The sequence below is a fragment of the Tamandua tetradactyla genome, chromosome 5 (assembly GCF_023851605.1).
Source record: "Tamandua tetradactyla isolate mTamTet1 chromosome 5, mTamTet1.pri, whole genome shotgun sequence".
NCBI lineage: Eukaryota > Metazoa > Chordata > Mammalia > Pilosa > Myrmecophagidae > Tamandua > Tamandua tetradactyla.
Genome location: NC_135331.1, coordinates 83,305,152 through 83,317,472, shown reverse-complemented (window position 1 = coordinate 83,317,472; position 12,321 = coordinate 83,305,152). Strand labels below are relative to the sequence as shown.

Genomic DNA, 12,321 nt, shown 5'->3' with positions numbered 1-12,321 from the left:
AGTTGAATTTTTTACCCCACATTAATATTTTTAAATGTTATTGAATTATTTTTTCCTCACACAGCAAACCTTTCATCTCTATATAAAACTATTAAGACTACAGTTCTTCCTTTCTCTATAACCAAACAATAGCCTGAATGAGCAGAAAGGAAAGTAAATATAGTGGAGTATTTTGTAAAAAATATTATTTTTTAGGAAAATCATCTCTTTTGGCTTGTTAGGAATATCTTTAACCTTCATTTATATATATTTCTAAGCTAATTTAGGGATGTATAAAATAATTCAGATATTTGAGTTGTTCCTGATTTTATCTACAAATATGTCAATGAAACATACAAAGAAAAGTATGAAAATGTTACTGCCATCATGATACACACAATTGTATCTGGAAGGACATACATTTTCCCCATTCTTTTGGCAAGGGTTTGATAAAAGATGGGAAGCCTTTGAGTTTATGTGATTTTTTTCTTCATGTATCAGAAAATGATGGAAAAATGCAAATTCTCACTACTACTTTATTCTACTGTTTTTTTCTAATTGGCCTCATCTGGAAGTAATTTTATTTGTGGGTATCTTGATGTTTTACTTTGTGACACAGATCGGCAATCTGTTCATCAATATCTTGTCATACCTAGATGTCCATCTCCATACTCCCATGTACTTCTTCCTCCCAAACCTCTCTTTTGTGGATCTATGCTATGCCACCAGCTCCATTCCTCAGTTACTGGTCAACCTTTGGGGCACAGGAAGACTGTCTCTTTTGCAGGTTGCATGATTCAACTCTACTTCATCCTGGCACTAGAAAGCACAGAGTGCATCCTACTAGTAGTGATGTCCTATGACTATTATGCAGCTCTATATCAACCCTTGCATTACAAAATCCCCATGCACCTTCATTTCTGTCACCTGTTGACTATGGCTTCTTGGGTAAGTGACTTTACCATCTCAGCATTTCATTCTTCTTTTACTTTCTGGGTACCCTTGTGTGGACATCACTAAGTAGATCACATCTTCTGTGAAGTTCCAGCACTACTGCAACTCTCATGTGTTGATGATTGTGCCAATGAGATGACCCCAATGATCATGAGCACCATTTTTATGCTTATACTTCTCATTCTTATTCTCACTTCATATAGTGCCATTACCCAGGCAATGCTGAGGATGCAATCCACAACTGGACTTCAGAAAGTCTTTGGCACACATGAAACCCATCTTATGGGTGTATCTCTTTTTTCTCCTTTTGTATCTCTTTTTCATTCCATTTATGTGCATAAATGTCCAGCCTCCACCCTGGAATACTCAAGATCAAGACAAGTTCATTGCCCTCTTTTATATTGTTGTCATACGTGGCCCCAACCCTCTGATCTATACCTTCAGAAACAAAGATGTAAGAGGGGCAGTAAAGGGACAAATGGGCTGGGAGTGGGAGATGTCACAGAGGGATAACCTGTCCTGCAATTTTGTTTAAAGGGTCTTATTCATCTGAGAAGGTGGCCATAGATCTTGGGGGAAAGTACCAGTTGGTAATTCCTATAGAAAGATGATGCTTTGAGTGAAACAAATCTAAGAAAAAAGTTTGTTTAAATTTCTTTAGTTGGCTTAGTTAGTTACATATTGACGATAGCTTAAACTATTTCTTTTAAACATCATTATTCTTTGTTCAGTAATATGTGTTTTTAATGTAGAAAGGAAAATTGATCCAGATCCTTTAATTTACCACTCTGAGTAGTAGGTAATAAAACTGGTGAATAATAGGTGGAGGAGACTGTCAAAGAATGCAACCCAGGTAAATTTCTCATATCCATTACTTTTTCAAGACAGTTAGAAGTATAAAATAGTAGGAATAACTTCTGAGCTTGTGATTTACAGGCTACAAAGTAATGAACACAATAATCAGGGAATAATTAGGTGAAGTAGTATTAAAGCATCTAATATCTGAAGCAGATAGAATGAAGCTCTGAAAATAACTTGGGGGCATCTAATGGATGTCTTAATAAATTACTCCCCCAAATTACTGATTAAAACCATTGATTGGTAACTCAATTTATTTTGTTCTAAAAACTTGTTCTAATAAGAATATTTTCCATTAGTAAAGATGTTATAAAAATAAACTTATATATGATATTTTCCAAATAAAGAAATGCATTTTCTTGTAAGGAGTAAGTATATTGTTACACAGGTCACTCCTATCATTGCCACCTGAAACAAATCTAGTTTGCATTTCCCACTTTAAAGTAGGCAGCATTTTCAATTGGAACTGGTCAGATAACATGCAGTCATAGTGATCAAAGGATAATTTATTTTAAAATAACATCCTGGAAAGTCACAACTTTTGTAATCCATATATTAGTCATAGTTTTGCATCTTTTAAAAAAGCTATACATAATTGATCTAAATCCTATAAAGTAGTTTACAAAATGTGATGGTTGAAGCTGCATGAACCAATTGAAAAAATACGTTCTTAAATCTAATCCATTACTGTGGGTGGGAACCCATTGTAAGTAGGAACTTATAATGAAGTTACTTCAGTTAAGTTTCATTTGTGGCCCAGCCTTGTCAAGGTGGGTCTTAATCCTATTAAGGAGTACTTTATAAATGGAATTAATTCATACATGAGAGAGAAAAAGCTACAGGATGCCAGAAGCTGAACTAATGGAAGAGAAGGGAGAGACCAGGAGACACCACCATATGCCTTGCCATGTGACAGAGGAGCCAAGGATCTCTGGGAGCCAGCCCCAGAATGCCAATCTTTGAGAAGAAATCATTGCCTTTATACACTTTGATATGGAACTTTTTTCACCTCAAAACCATGAGCTAAGAAATTCCCATTGTTTAGGCCAACCCATTTCATGGTATTTGTTTGTTTAACTAAGAAATTTAAACAAAAAACTAAAACAAAATAATCTCCAAGATTTTTTCCCAAGTTCCTAGGTGTAATTCCATTACTTAGTCCACCTTGCTTGTTTTTTAATATCTGCTGAACTTTTTTCCTGCTCTTCACCCTCTTCACCTCCAAAAAAAATGAGTACTAAAATGGTTACAGTCTGATGTCTGTGAATCCAGCTCTCAAACAAGGCTGATTATATATATATAATGGAATTTTTGCCAAACAATTAGGGCCATAGTGAAGGAATCATATCACATATAACACAACTTGACAAAATGTGAAATTATAGATTTCTTCTGCCATCAAGGAAATTTCATGGTTTAGAACACTTCATGCACATTCAGCCTCTCACCATGTAAATGGCTCATTCACTTTTTTGTCAGGCTTATTGAGACATAATTTACAAATAATAAAATCAACCTTTTTTAAGCATATAGGTCAATGAGTTCACAAATGTATAGCTGTACAAATATCACCACAATCACAATATAGATAATTTCCATTACTTCCAAAAGTACTCCTGTGTCCTTATGCAGTCAATTCTCTTTCTCCACCCAAGACTCAGGCAACCACTGATTCACTGTCACTAGAGTTGTGCCTTCTAGAATGTCACATAAATGCTATCAAATATTGTGTCATCTTTGAGTCCAGCTTCTTTCATATAACATTTTTTTTTTTAATTATCATCTCATTGTATGTATCGGCAACTCATTGCTTTTTAATGCTGATTAAAATTCCATTGTATCAATATATAAGACTTATCTGATGATGAACTTTTATGGTATTTCCAGATTTTAGTTATTATAAATAATGCTACTATGAAAATTAATATGCAAGTATTTGTGGAAAAGGTGTTTTCATTTTACTTGGGTAAATATCTATGAATGAGATCGAAAGATCATATGCTAAGTATGTTTAACTTTGTAAGAAACTTTAATCTGCTTTCAAAGTGACTGTACTTTTTGTATTCCAAGCCTCAGCATGAGAGTTCCAGTTGCCCACATTTTTCTTAATATGTAATATTGTTAATATTCATACTTTTAGTCCTTTGAATGGGTTAATGGTTATATCTAATTGTGGTTTTAATTTGCATTTATTGATGAGTGGTGATGGTGACCATATTTTCAGGTGTATTTCTTAAGCTTCATATATCATATTTGTGAAGTTTCTGTTAAATACTTTGTCTACTTTTATTGGCTTATCTGTCTTCTCATTATTGAGTTTTACATGTTATTTTATATATTCTGGACTCAAGTTCCTGATTAGAAAAATGTTTTGTAATGGTTTTCTTCCAGTCTAAAATATGCTATTTATTTATTTATTTTGTTAGTTAGTCAGTTAGTTAGTTAGTTATTCATTTTTTGCATGCTGTATGGCAGGATCAGATTTCATTATTTTTCCATGTGAGTATTCCATTACTGCTGCATAGTTTGTTGAATTTTTGTTTGTTTGTTTTTGTTTGCTTTGTTTGTTTGTCTTTTGGGAATTGCATGGGCCAGGGATCAAACTTGGGTCTTCTGCATGGCAGGCAATAATTCTGTCACTGAACTACCCTTGCATTTTATTTTTTAAATGCTATCTTTCCTTGATCAAGTTTTTAAATTTTATGAAATACAATGTATTATTTCCACAAAAAATATCTGCTAGGATTTTGATTGGGATTGTATTGAATTTATAGACCAATTTGGGAAGAACTGATCTTGGAAATATTAAGTCTTCTGATTCAGAAATATGGTGTTTTTCATTTACTTATCTCTTACTTTATCTCAGAAGTGATGAAGTTTTAATTGTTCAGATCTTGAACATATTATACTGAATTCATCCCTAAGAATTTAATGGTTTTGGATACCAATTTAAATAATGTAGAAATAAAACTGATTTCTGTAGTTGACCTTCATATCCTGTGATTGTGCTAAGTGCACTGATAAGTTTAGTAATTTTTAGGAGTTTTTTTTAGGATTTTCTAAGTGTGCTCATGTTGCCTACACATAAAGACAGTTTTATTTCTCTCTTACCAATTGTTATGTGATTGCACTGACTAGGATTTGAAAATAATGTTGAATGGAAATACCTGAGAACAGGAATCCTTGCCTTATTCTCAAATTTTTTTTTTTTGGTTTGCTGTGCAATGGGAGTGACATTTCATTATTTTTCCATGTGACTATCCTGTTATTGCAGCTTTGTGATATTTTTTTTTGGGGGGGGTTGGAGGAAGTGCATGGGCAGGTCTTGAGCATGGCAGATGAGAATTCTACCACTGAACTACCAGTGCATTCTATTCATATTCTCAATTTCAAAGCAGAGGCATCGTCTTTCACCAATCTTTATGATATTACCTGTAAGTTTTTTGTAGATGTCCTTTATTGGGTTTAGGATGTTTCATTCTCTTCTTGGTTTGTAAAGAGTTTACCAGAAAAGGATGGGGGATTCTTGCAATGCTTTTTCTGCATTTATGAGGTGATCTTATGATACTTGTTCTTTATTCTGTCAGCACAGTGAACTGAAGTAATTGGCTTTCATACATTAACTTAACTTCTCCAAGTGGAGAAAAAAAAACTAAGTTGATCATAATGTATTGTCCTTTTAAAATCTTGCTGGATTTTATTTGCTAATATTTTCTTAAGGATTTTTATGTCTATAATTATGGGTGATCTTATGTAATATCTTTCTTTTTTGTGGTGTCTTTGCCTAATTTATGCATCAATGTCATGGCAACCTCATTACATAGCTTGGGAAGTATTCCAAATTCCTCCGTTTCCTGAAAGATCTTGCTTAAGATTGGTATTATTTATTCTTAAATTTTCAATAGAAATCATTTTTACTGTAGATACATGAGTCTATAGTTCTGTCTGTGGGATCATTTTAAATTAAACATTCAGTTACTTTAGTTGGTAAATAAGTATTCAGGCTTTCTACTTTTTTTTTTTTTTTTACATGGCCAAGCACTGGGAATCAAACCTGGGTCCTCTGGCATGGCAGGCAAGCATTTTTGCCTGCTGAGCCACTGTGGCCCACCCCAGGCTTTCTATTTTTTAGCGTGTTCTGTAATTTGTGTATTTCAAGGAATTTGTTAAATTTATTGTTCATAATATTCACTTATCCTTTTAATAGCTGTAGTAGCTATAGTTTCCACAATTCATTCCTGATATAAGTAGTTTGCATCATTTCCAATTTTTCTTAAGTGATTGAGTTAGAGGTTTGTTAATTTATTTATCTGTTCCAAAGAGCAGTTTTCTGTTTCATATATTATTTTTAATGACTTTGTTCTCTATTTCATACATTTCTGCTTTTATTTCACTGTTTCTTTTTTTCTGTTAACTTTAAATTTGCTCTTGAACTAGCCCTATACTGGTGAGCTAACTAAAAAAATTAAAACATAACATATATGAAATTTATATGAGAGGTAGTGTTCAAAAGTTTTACATTATGTACATTGTGGTTGACAATGATATGTTTTGAGGAAAATCTATCAAAGGGCTTCGGAATCCTGAAACATAAGACAACAGTACGTAGTCATCAGTTTAATTTAGTGATTGCTAAACTTTTTCTTTAGCCACTTTCTAGTGAAGGGTCACAGAGGATATCCCCAAATTTTTGAAGTGCCTACACAAATCTCTTACATGCAGAAATTAAACAATATAAATTTCTTCAGCAAATCAAATAGGATTTATACATCCATGATGAACTTAAAGATCTAAATAAACATCATTGCATTTAAGACTGATAAATCTATACACTCAGGAATACCCTATTCATTACAATCTTCATTAACGTGTTCCAGGGATATTGTTGCAGGTTGGTCTCCCCAGGAACCAGATTCCAAGCCAGAGTTTTGCATGTATTATGTTTATCAGGCAGTTTTCTCTGGATCAATATCTATTGGACAGTGAAGAATTTAGGATTGGATAGAAAGAGGTGATGAACTATGGTAGATTTGTTAAAAAGTCTCAGTGAATCCCATACATAGCTCTGGAGCTGAGTCAGCCCTTCAGAGTTATCCTGAATTGAGGGAGTAAGTCAGCCTTTGAGACACACATGCATTAACAAGTTATCTAATACAACTACCTCCTGGGAGGAGACAAGACCCAAGGGGAAGTTCCACAAAGGGATTCTTTTGAGCACTAGTGGCCCCTTACACTGCTAATAGCTGGGGTAATAAGTGTTTCAGTTATGAATTGTTTGTGAGGGGTTGTCTGACTGGCATAACACAGCATCCACTATCCTTCATTCTTTGTACTACTAAGATCTACTTGCTTCAAATAATAAGTTTTGGAAATGGTTCTTCAGAAATCTGTTGAGTCTTTTTTTCCATTGAGGAAACCTACAAGAGAAATACTGGTGGGATGAATTATTGCTTCTGATCTCATGGCAGTAACTTTGCACCCTTCATGACCCTCCTCCAAAATCATCTATTTCACAATCATGACACACTCAGTTAGTGCCTCCCTCAGTCCAAATTAGCTTACTTGGTGGCATGACCCAAGCCCTTGATCCCAGAAGAGTCTGAGCCCCTGGTTATCATGCTATCATTCTGTGTTTGTTTATCATAAAAATTGGTCAACTTCCTGGCAACGTAGGACAGAAATCCTAGAATGAGCTGAGACTCAGCATCAAGGGATTGAGAAAATCTTCTGGACCAAAAGGGGGAAGAGTGAAATGAGACAAAGTGCCAATGGCTGAGAGATTCCAAACAGAGTCGAGAGGTTATCCTGGAGGTTATTCTTATGCATTAAGTAGATATCACCCTGCTATTCAAGATGTAATGGAGAGGCTGGAAGGAAATGCCTGAAAATGTAGAGTTGTGTTCCAGTAGCCATGTTTCTTGAAGATGATTGTATAATGACATAGCTTTCACAATGTGACTGTCTGACTGTGAAAACCTTGTGTCTGATACTCCTTTTATCAAGGAGCATCCTTGTCAACAGACAAGTAGGGCATATGGAATAAAAATAAACAATAGGGGGAACAAATGTTAAAATAAATTTAGTTTGAAATGCTAGTGATCAATGAAAGGGAGGGGTAAGGGGTATGTATGATTTTTTTCTGTTTTTATTTTATTTCTTTTTCTGAATAGATGCAAATGTTCCAAGAAATGATCATGATGATGAATATGCAACTATGTGATGATATTGTGAATTACTGATTATATATGTATATATGTAGAATGGAATAGGAGTATTAGTGATTATTTGGTGTTTTTTTGATATTTAAAAAAAATTTTTTAAATTAAAAAAAAATTGGTCAAGAGAATATCAAGAGATGTCCAAGCAGATTATCTGGGCATCAAACATATTCTTCCCTACAACTTCTGTGTAATAATATTAGTTCTATCACCACTTGATGAATGATATCAATTATTCCTATCATTGATTGCCAGGATGGTGACTCTTTTCCTTGCCTGATTGTCACTTCACATGAAAAGCTTCGTGTGACTGGTTGGAAGTCAACATGAGATTTTTTTCTACTAATATTTGTTATTAGAGAATTTGTGTGTTTGTAGAACAATTGTGCATAAAATACAGGACTCCCATATACCTGCTCATGACCAACACTTGCATTGATGAAGAAAATTTGTTACAGTTGATGACAGTACTTTTCTGTAATTCTACTAATGTTTTTAACAGTAGTTACATTTGTAACAATTGATGAAAGATTATTAAAGTAGTACTATTAACTCTCATCCATAGTTTGCATAAGGTTGCTTTTCCCCATATTGCTAAGGTATTTTTTTCATCCATGTCTTTATTCTATTATTAATCTATCAACACACTGGATAAAAGGGGTGTCATGCACAATTTTTTATAATTACAGGGTCTAAAAGTGAAAGCTATAATTATATGTAATATAAATAATTATCCAATATATATATATAATTATATATATTTATACAGTCATCATATATAATTGTACAATTGTGGCTCCTGTATTACAGGCCAACAATTTCAGGTATTTCCTTCTGGCTATTTTAATACACTAGAAATTAAAAAGAAATATTTATATAATGAGTCAGTAGTCATAACCATTTGTTGAATCTTAGCTTCTCATATATAATTCCTCCCTTTCATTTGATCATTCTCTCTGTCTTCAGGGATATCTGGACAATGACCTTTCTAAGTTCTTTGGGCTGAAAATGGTGTCAAAATTAGTGGATAAGAAAATGAAACTGTTTGATGTTCTTGGAAAGACTGGTACCTCTGGATTTCGGGGCTGATCTGGCATAGGAGCCATCTGGAGGCTTTCAGTTTCTGAAAAAATAAACTTAATAGGTAAAACTTTTATGGAGTCTTAGATGGAGTCCAGGGTATTCTTTATGGTTTTCAGGAATACTGTTAGTTTGGGCTTGGTGTACTGTGGCAATTTGGAATATCTGGCTGAAACTTGCATAAGAGTAACCTTCAGAATGACCAATTAAGTCATAATGTCTTCAAATTTCTTCCACATTGTTGCATGCATCATGACTTCATTCTGTCTTATAGGTGTATATTATTCTATCATATTTACATACCACACTTTATTAATCCACTCATCAGTTGATGGACTTTTTGACTGTTTCTATCAATTGTCAATCATGAATAATGCAGCTATAAACACTGGCCTACAAAAGTCTGTTTGTGTTCCTGCTTTCAGTTCTTCTGAGTATATACATAGTAATGGGATTGAACATGTGGCAATTCTTCATGAGGAACTGCCAAACTCCCTTCCAGAGTAGATACACCATTCTACATTCCCGCCAACAGTGTACCTATTTTCCCACATCTTATCCAGCACCTGTAGTTTTCTGTGTTTTATTTTTTTAATGGCCATTGTACTAGGTGTGAGATAGTATCACATTGGGGTTTCGATTTGCACTTCCTCACTAGCAAGTGAAGTTGAACATCTTTTCATATACTTTTGAACCACTTGCATTTCTTCTTTGGATATGTGTCCATATGTATTTTTTTTGTCTATTTCTTAATTGGGTTCTTTGTCTTTTTGTTGTTGAGTTGTAGAATCTCTTTATACAATCTGGACTTTAAACTCTATTCTGATGTGAAGTTTCCAAATATTTCCTTCTGTTAAGTAGGCTGCCTTTTTACTTTCCTGACGAACTCCCTTGACAAGCAAAAATGTTCAATTTTGAGGAGACCCCATTTCTCTGTTTGTTTTTCATTGCTTATTCTTTGGATGTAAGGTCTAGGAAGCCACCCCCTACCACATGATCTTTATATTTATCTGCATTTTCTTCTATAATTTTTATGTTCTTAGCTCTAATGATTAAGTCTTTGATCCATTTTGAATTAATCTTTGTGAAAGATGTGAGATATGATTCCTCCTCATTCTTTTGGATATAGATATTCAGTTCTACAAGCACCATTTATTGAAGGGGAAGTTACCTTTTCCAATTGAATGGACTTGGCCACCTTATCAAAAACCAATTATCTGTAGATATGAGGTTCTATTTATGAACTCTCGTTTCAATTGTATTGGTCAGTATATGACACTTTATGACAGTGCCATGCTGTTTTGACCACTATAACTATAGCTTTGTAATATGCTTTAAAATCTGGCAGTGTGAGACCTCCTACTTCATTTTTCTTGCTCAAGTTATTTTTGCTTCTCAGGGTTCTTCAGAAAATTTGATTATTGGATTTCATTTTTCTGAAAAGTAAGTTGAGAATTTGATTGGTATTACATTGAATCTAAAAATCAATTTGGGTAAAATATACATCTTAACTATATCTTGCCTTGCAATCCATGAACACGTTCTTCCATTTATTAAGGTCATCTTTGATTTATTTCAGCAATGTTTCGCAGTTTTCTCTTTATAGGTCTTTTAGGTCCTTGGTTAAATTTATTACTAAATATTTTATTCTTTTGATTGCTATTGTAAACCAATTTTTTTCTTGATTTGTTCCTCAGACTTCTCATTATTAGCGTATAGGAAAACACTGAGATTTGTGTGTTGACCTTGTAAATGCCATTTTTTTGTACTCATATATTAGCTTTAGTTGCTTTCCTGTAGTTTTCAACTTTATTGTAGAGGTATCTTCTTCCCTCTTCAGTGTTGTAGGTGTTTGTGTTATGTATTTTGGGACACTCATGATTGGTGCATAAATATTTATGATTTTTATTTTTTCTTGAGCTGTCCTTTTATTAATACATAGTGTCCTTCTTTTTCTTTTTTGATTATTTTACACTTATAGTCTAATTTTTCTGATATAGGTATAGCTACTCCCACTCTTTTCTGATTCTTGTTTACATGAAGCATCATTTAGCAACTTTTCGCTTTCAACCCATTTTTGTTCTTGGTTCTAAAGTGAGTCTCTCGTAGACAGCATATAGATGTATCCTGTTTTTTTAATGCATTCTACCAATCTATATCTTTTAATTGGGGAGTTTAATGCATTAACATTTAATATTATTATTATAAAGGAAGTACTTTCTTCCACCATTTTGTCCTTTGGATTTAATATGTCATATTATATATTTTCTCTCTTTTTACCTTTTTATTTATTCTCACTAATAATCTTCCTTTCTACAATCTCTTTCCTGCCTTTTCCTATTTGTATGTAGCACTCCCTTTAGTATTTCTTGTAGAGCAGTGGTTCTCTTGTTGATGAACTCTCTCAGTGTCTATCTGTAAATATTTTAAACTCACCATCATTTTTGAAGGACAGTTTTGCCAGATACAAAATTTTAGATTTTCAGTTTTTGTCTTTCAGTATCATAAATATATCATGCCATTGCCTTCTTACCTCTGTGGTTTTGTTGCAAAATCCACACTTAGGCATACTGAGCATCCCTTGTATAAGATGGATCACTTTTGTCTTGCATTTTCAGAATTCTCACTTGTCTTTGGCATTTGAAAATCTCATTAATAAATGTCTTTGAGTACGTTTGTTTGGATCTATTCTATTTTGACTACACTGTGCTTCTTGGACCTGTAATTTTATGTTTTACATAAGATTGAGGAAATTTTCAACAATTATTTTCTCAAATAATGTTTCTGTCCCTCTATTCTTCTCTTCTCCTAGGCTACCCATAGGATGTATATTCATGCATTTCATATTGTCATTCAGTTTCCTAAGACTTTGCTTATATTTTCCATCTTTTTCCTGTATCTCTTCTTTGATGTAGGGTTTCAGATGTTCTGTCATCTAGTTCACCAATCCTTTCTTCTGCCTCTTCAAATCTTCAATTGTATGTTTCCATTGTATCTTTCAACTCTTTTATTGTGCCTTTCATGCCCATAAATTCTGTTGTATTTTTTTTTTTTTTTTTTGCAAGCTTGCAAGTTCTTTATGGTCACCCAGAGTCTTCTCTATATCCTTCATCTCTTTTGGCACTTTTTCCTTCAACTCATTGATTTGATTTAGAAGATATTTTTGGTCATCTTTAATTAGTTATTTCAACTCCCATGTCTCATTTACAGTATTAATTTGTTCCTTTGACTT

The 12,321-nt window shown here is 33.4% G+C and overlaps 1 pseudogene; it reads left to right on the top strand.

Annotated features, from left to right (window-relative positions):
- The first annotated feature begins 493 nt into the window (after positions 1–493).
- On the top strand, positions 494–1,468 carry LOC143683166 (olfactory receptor 2J3-like; annotated as a pseudogene).
- Positions 1,469–12,321: the final 10,853 nt, after the last annotated feature.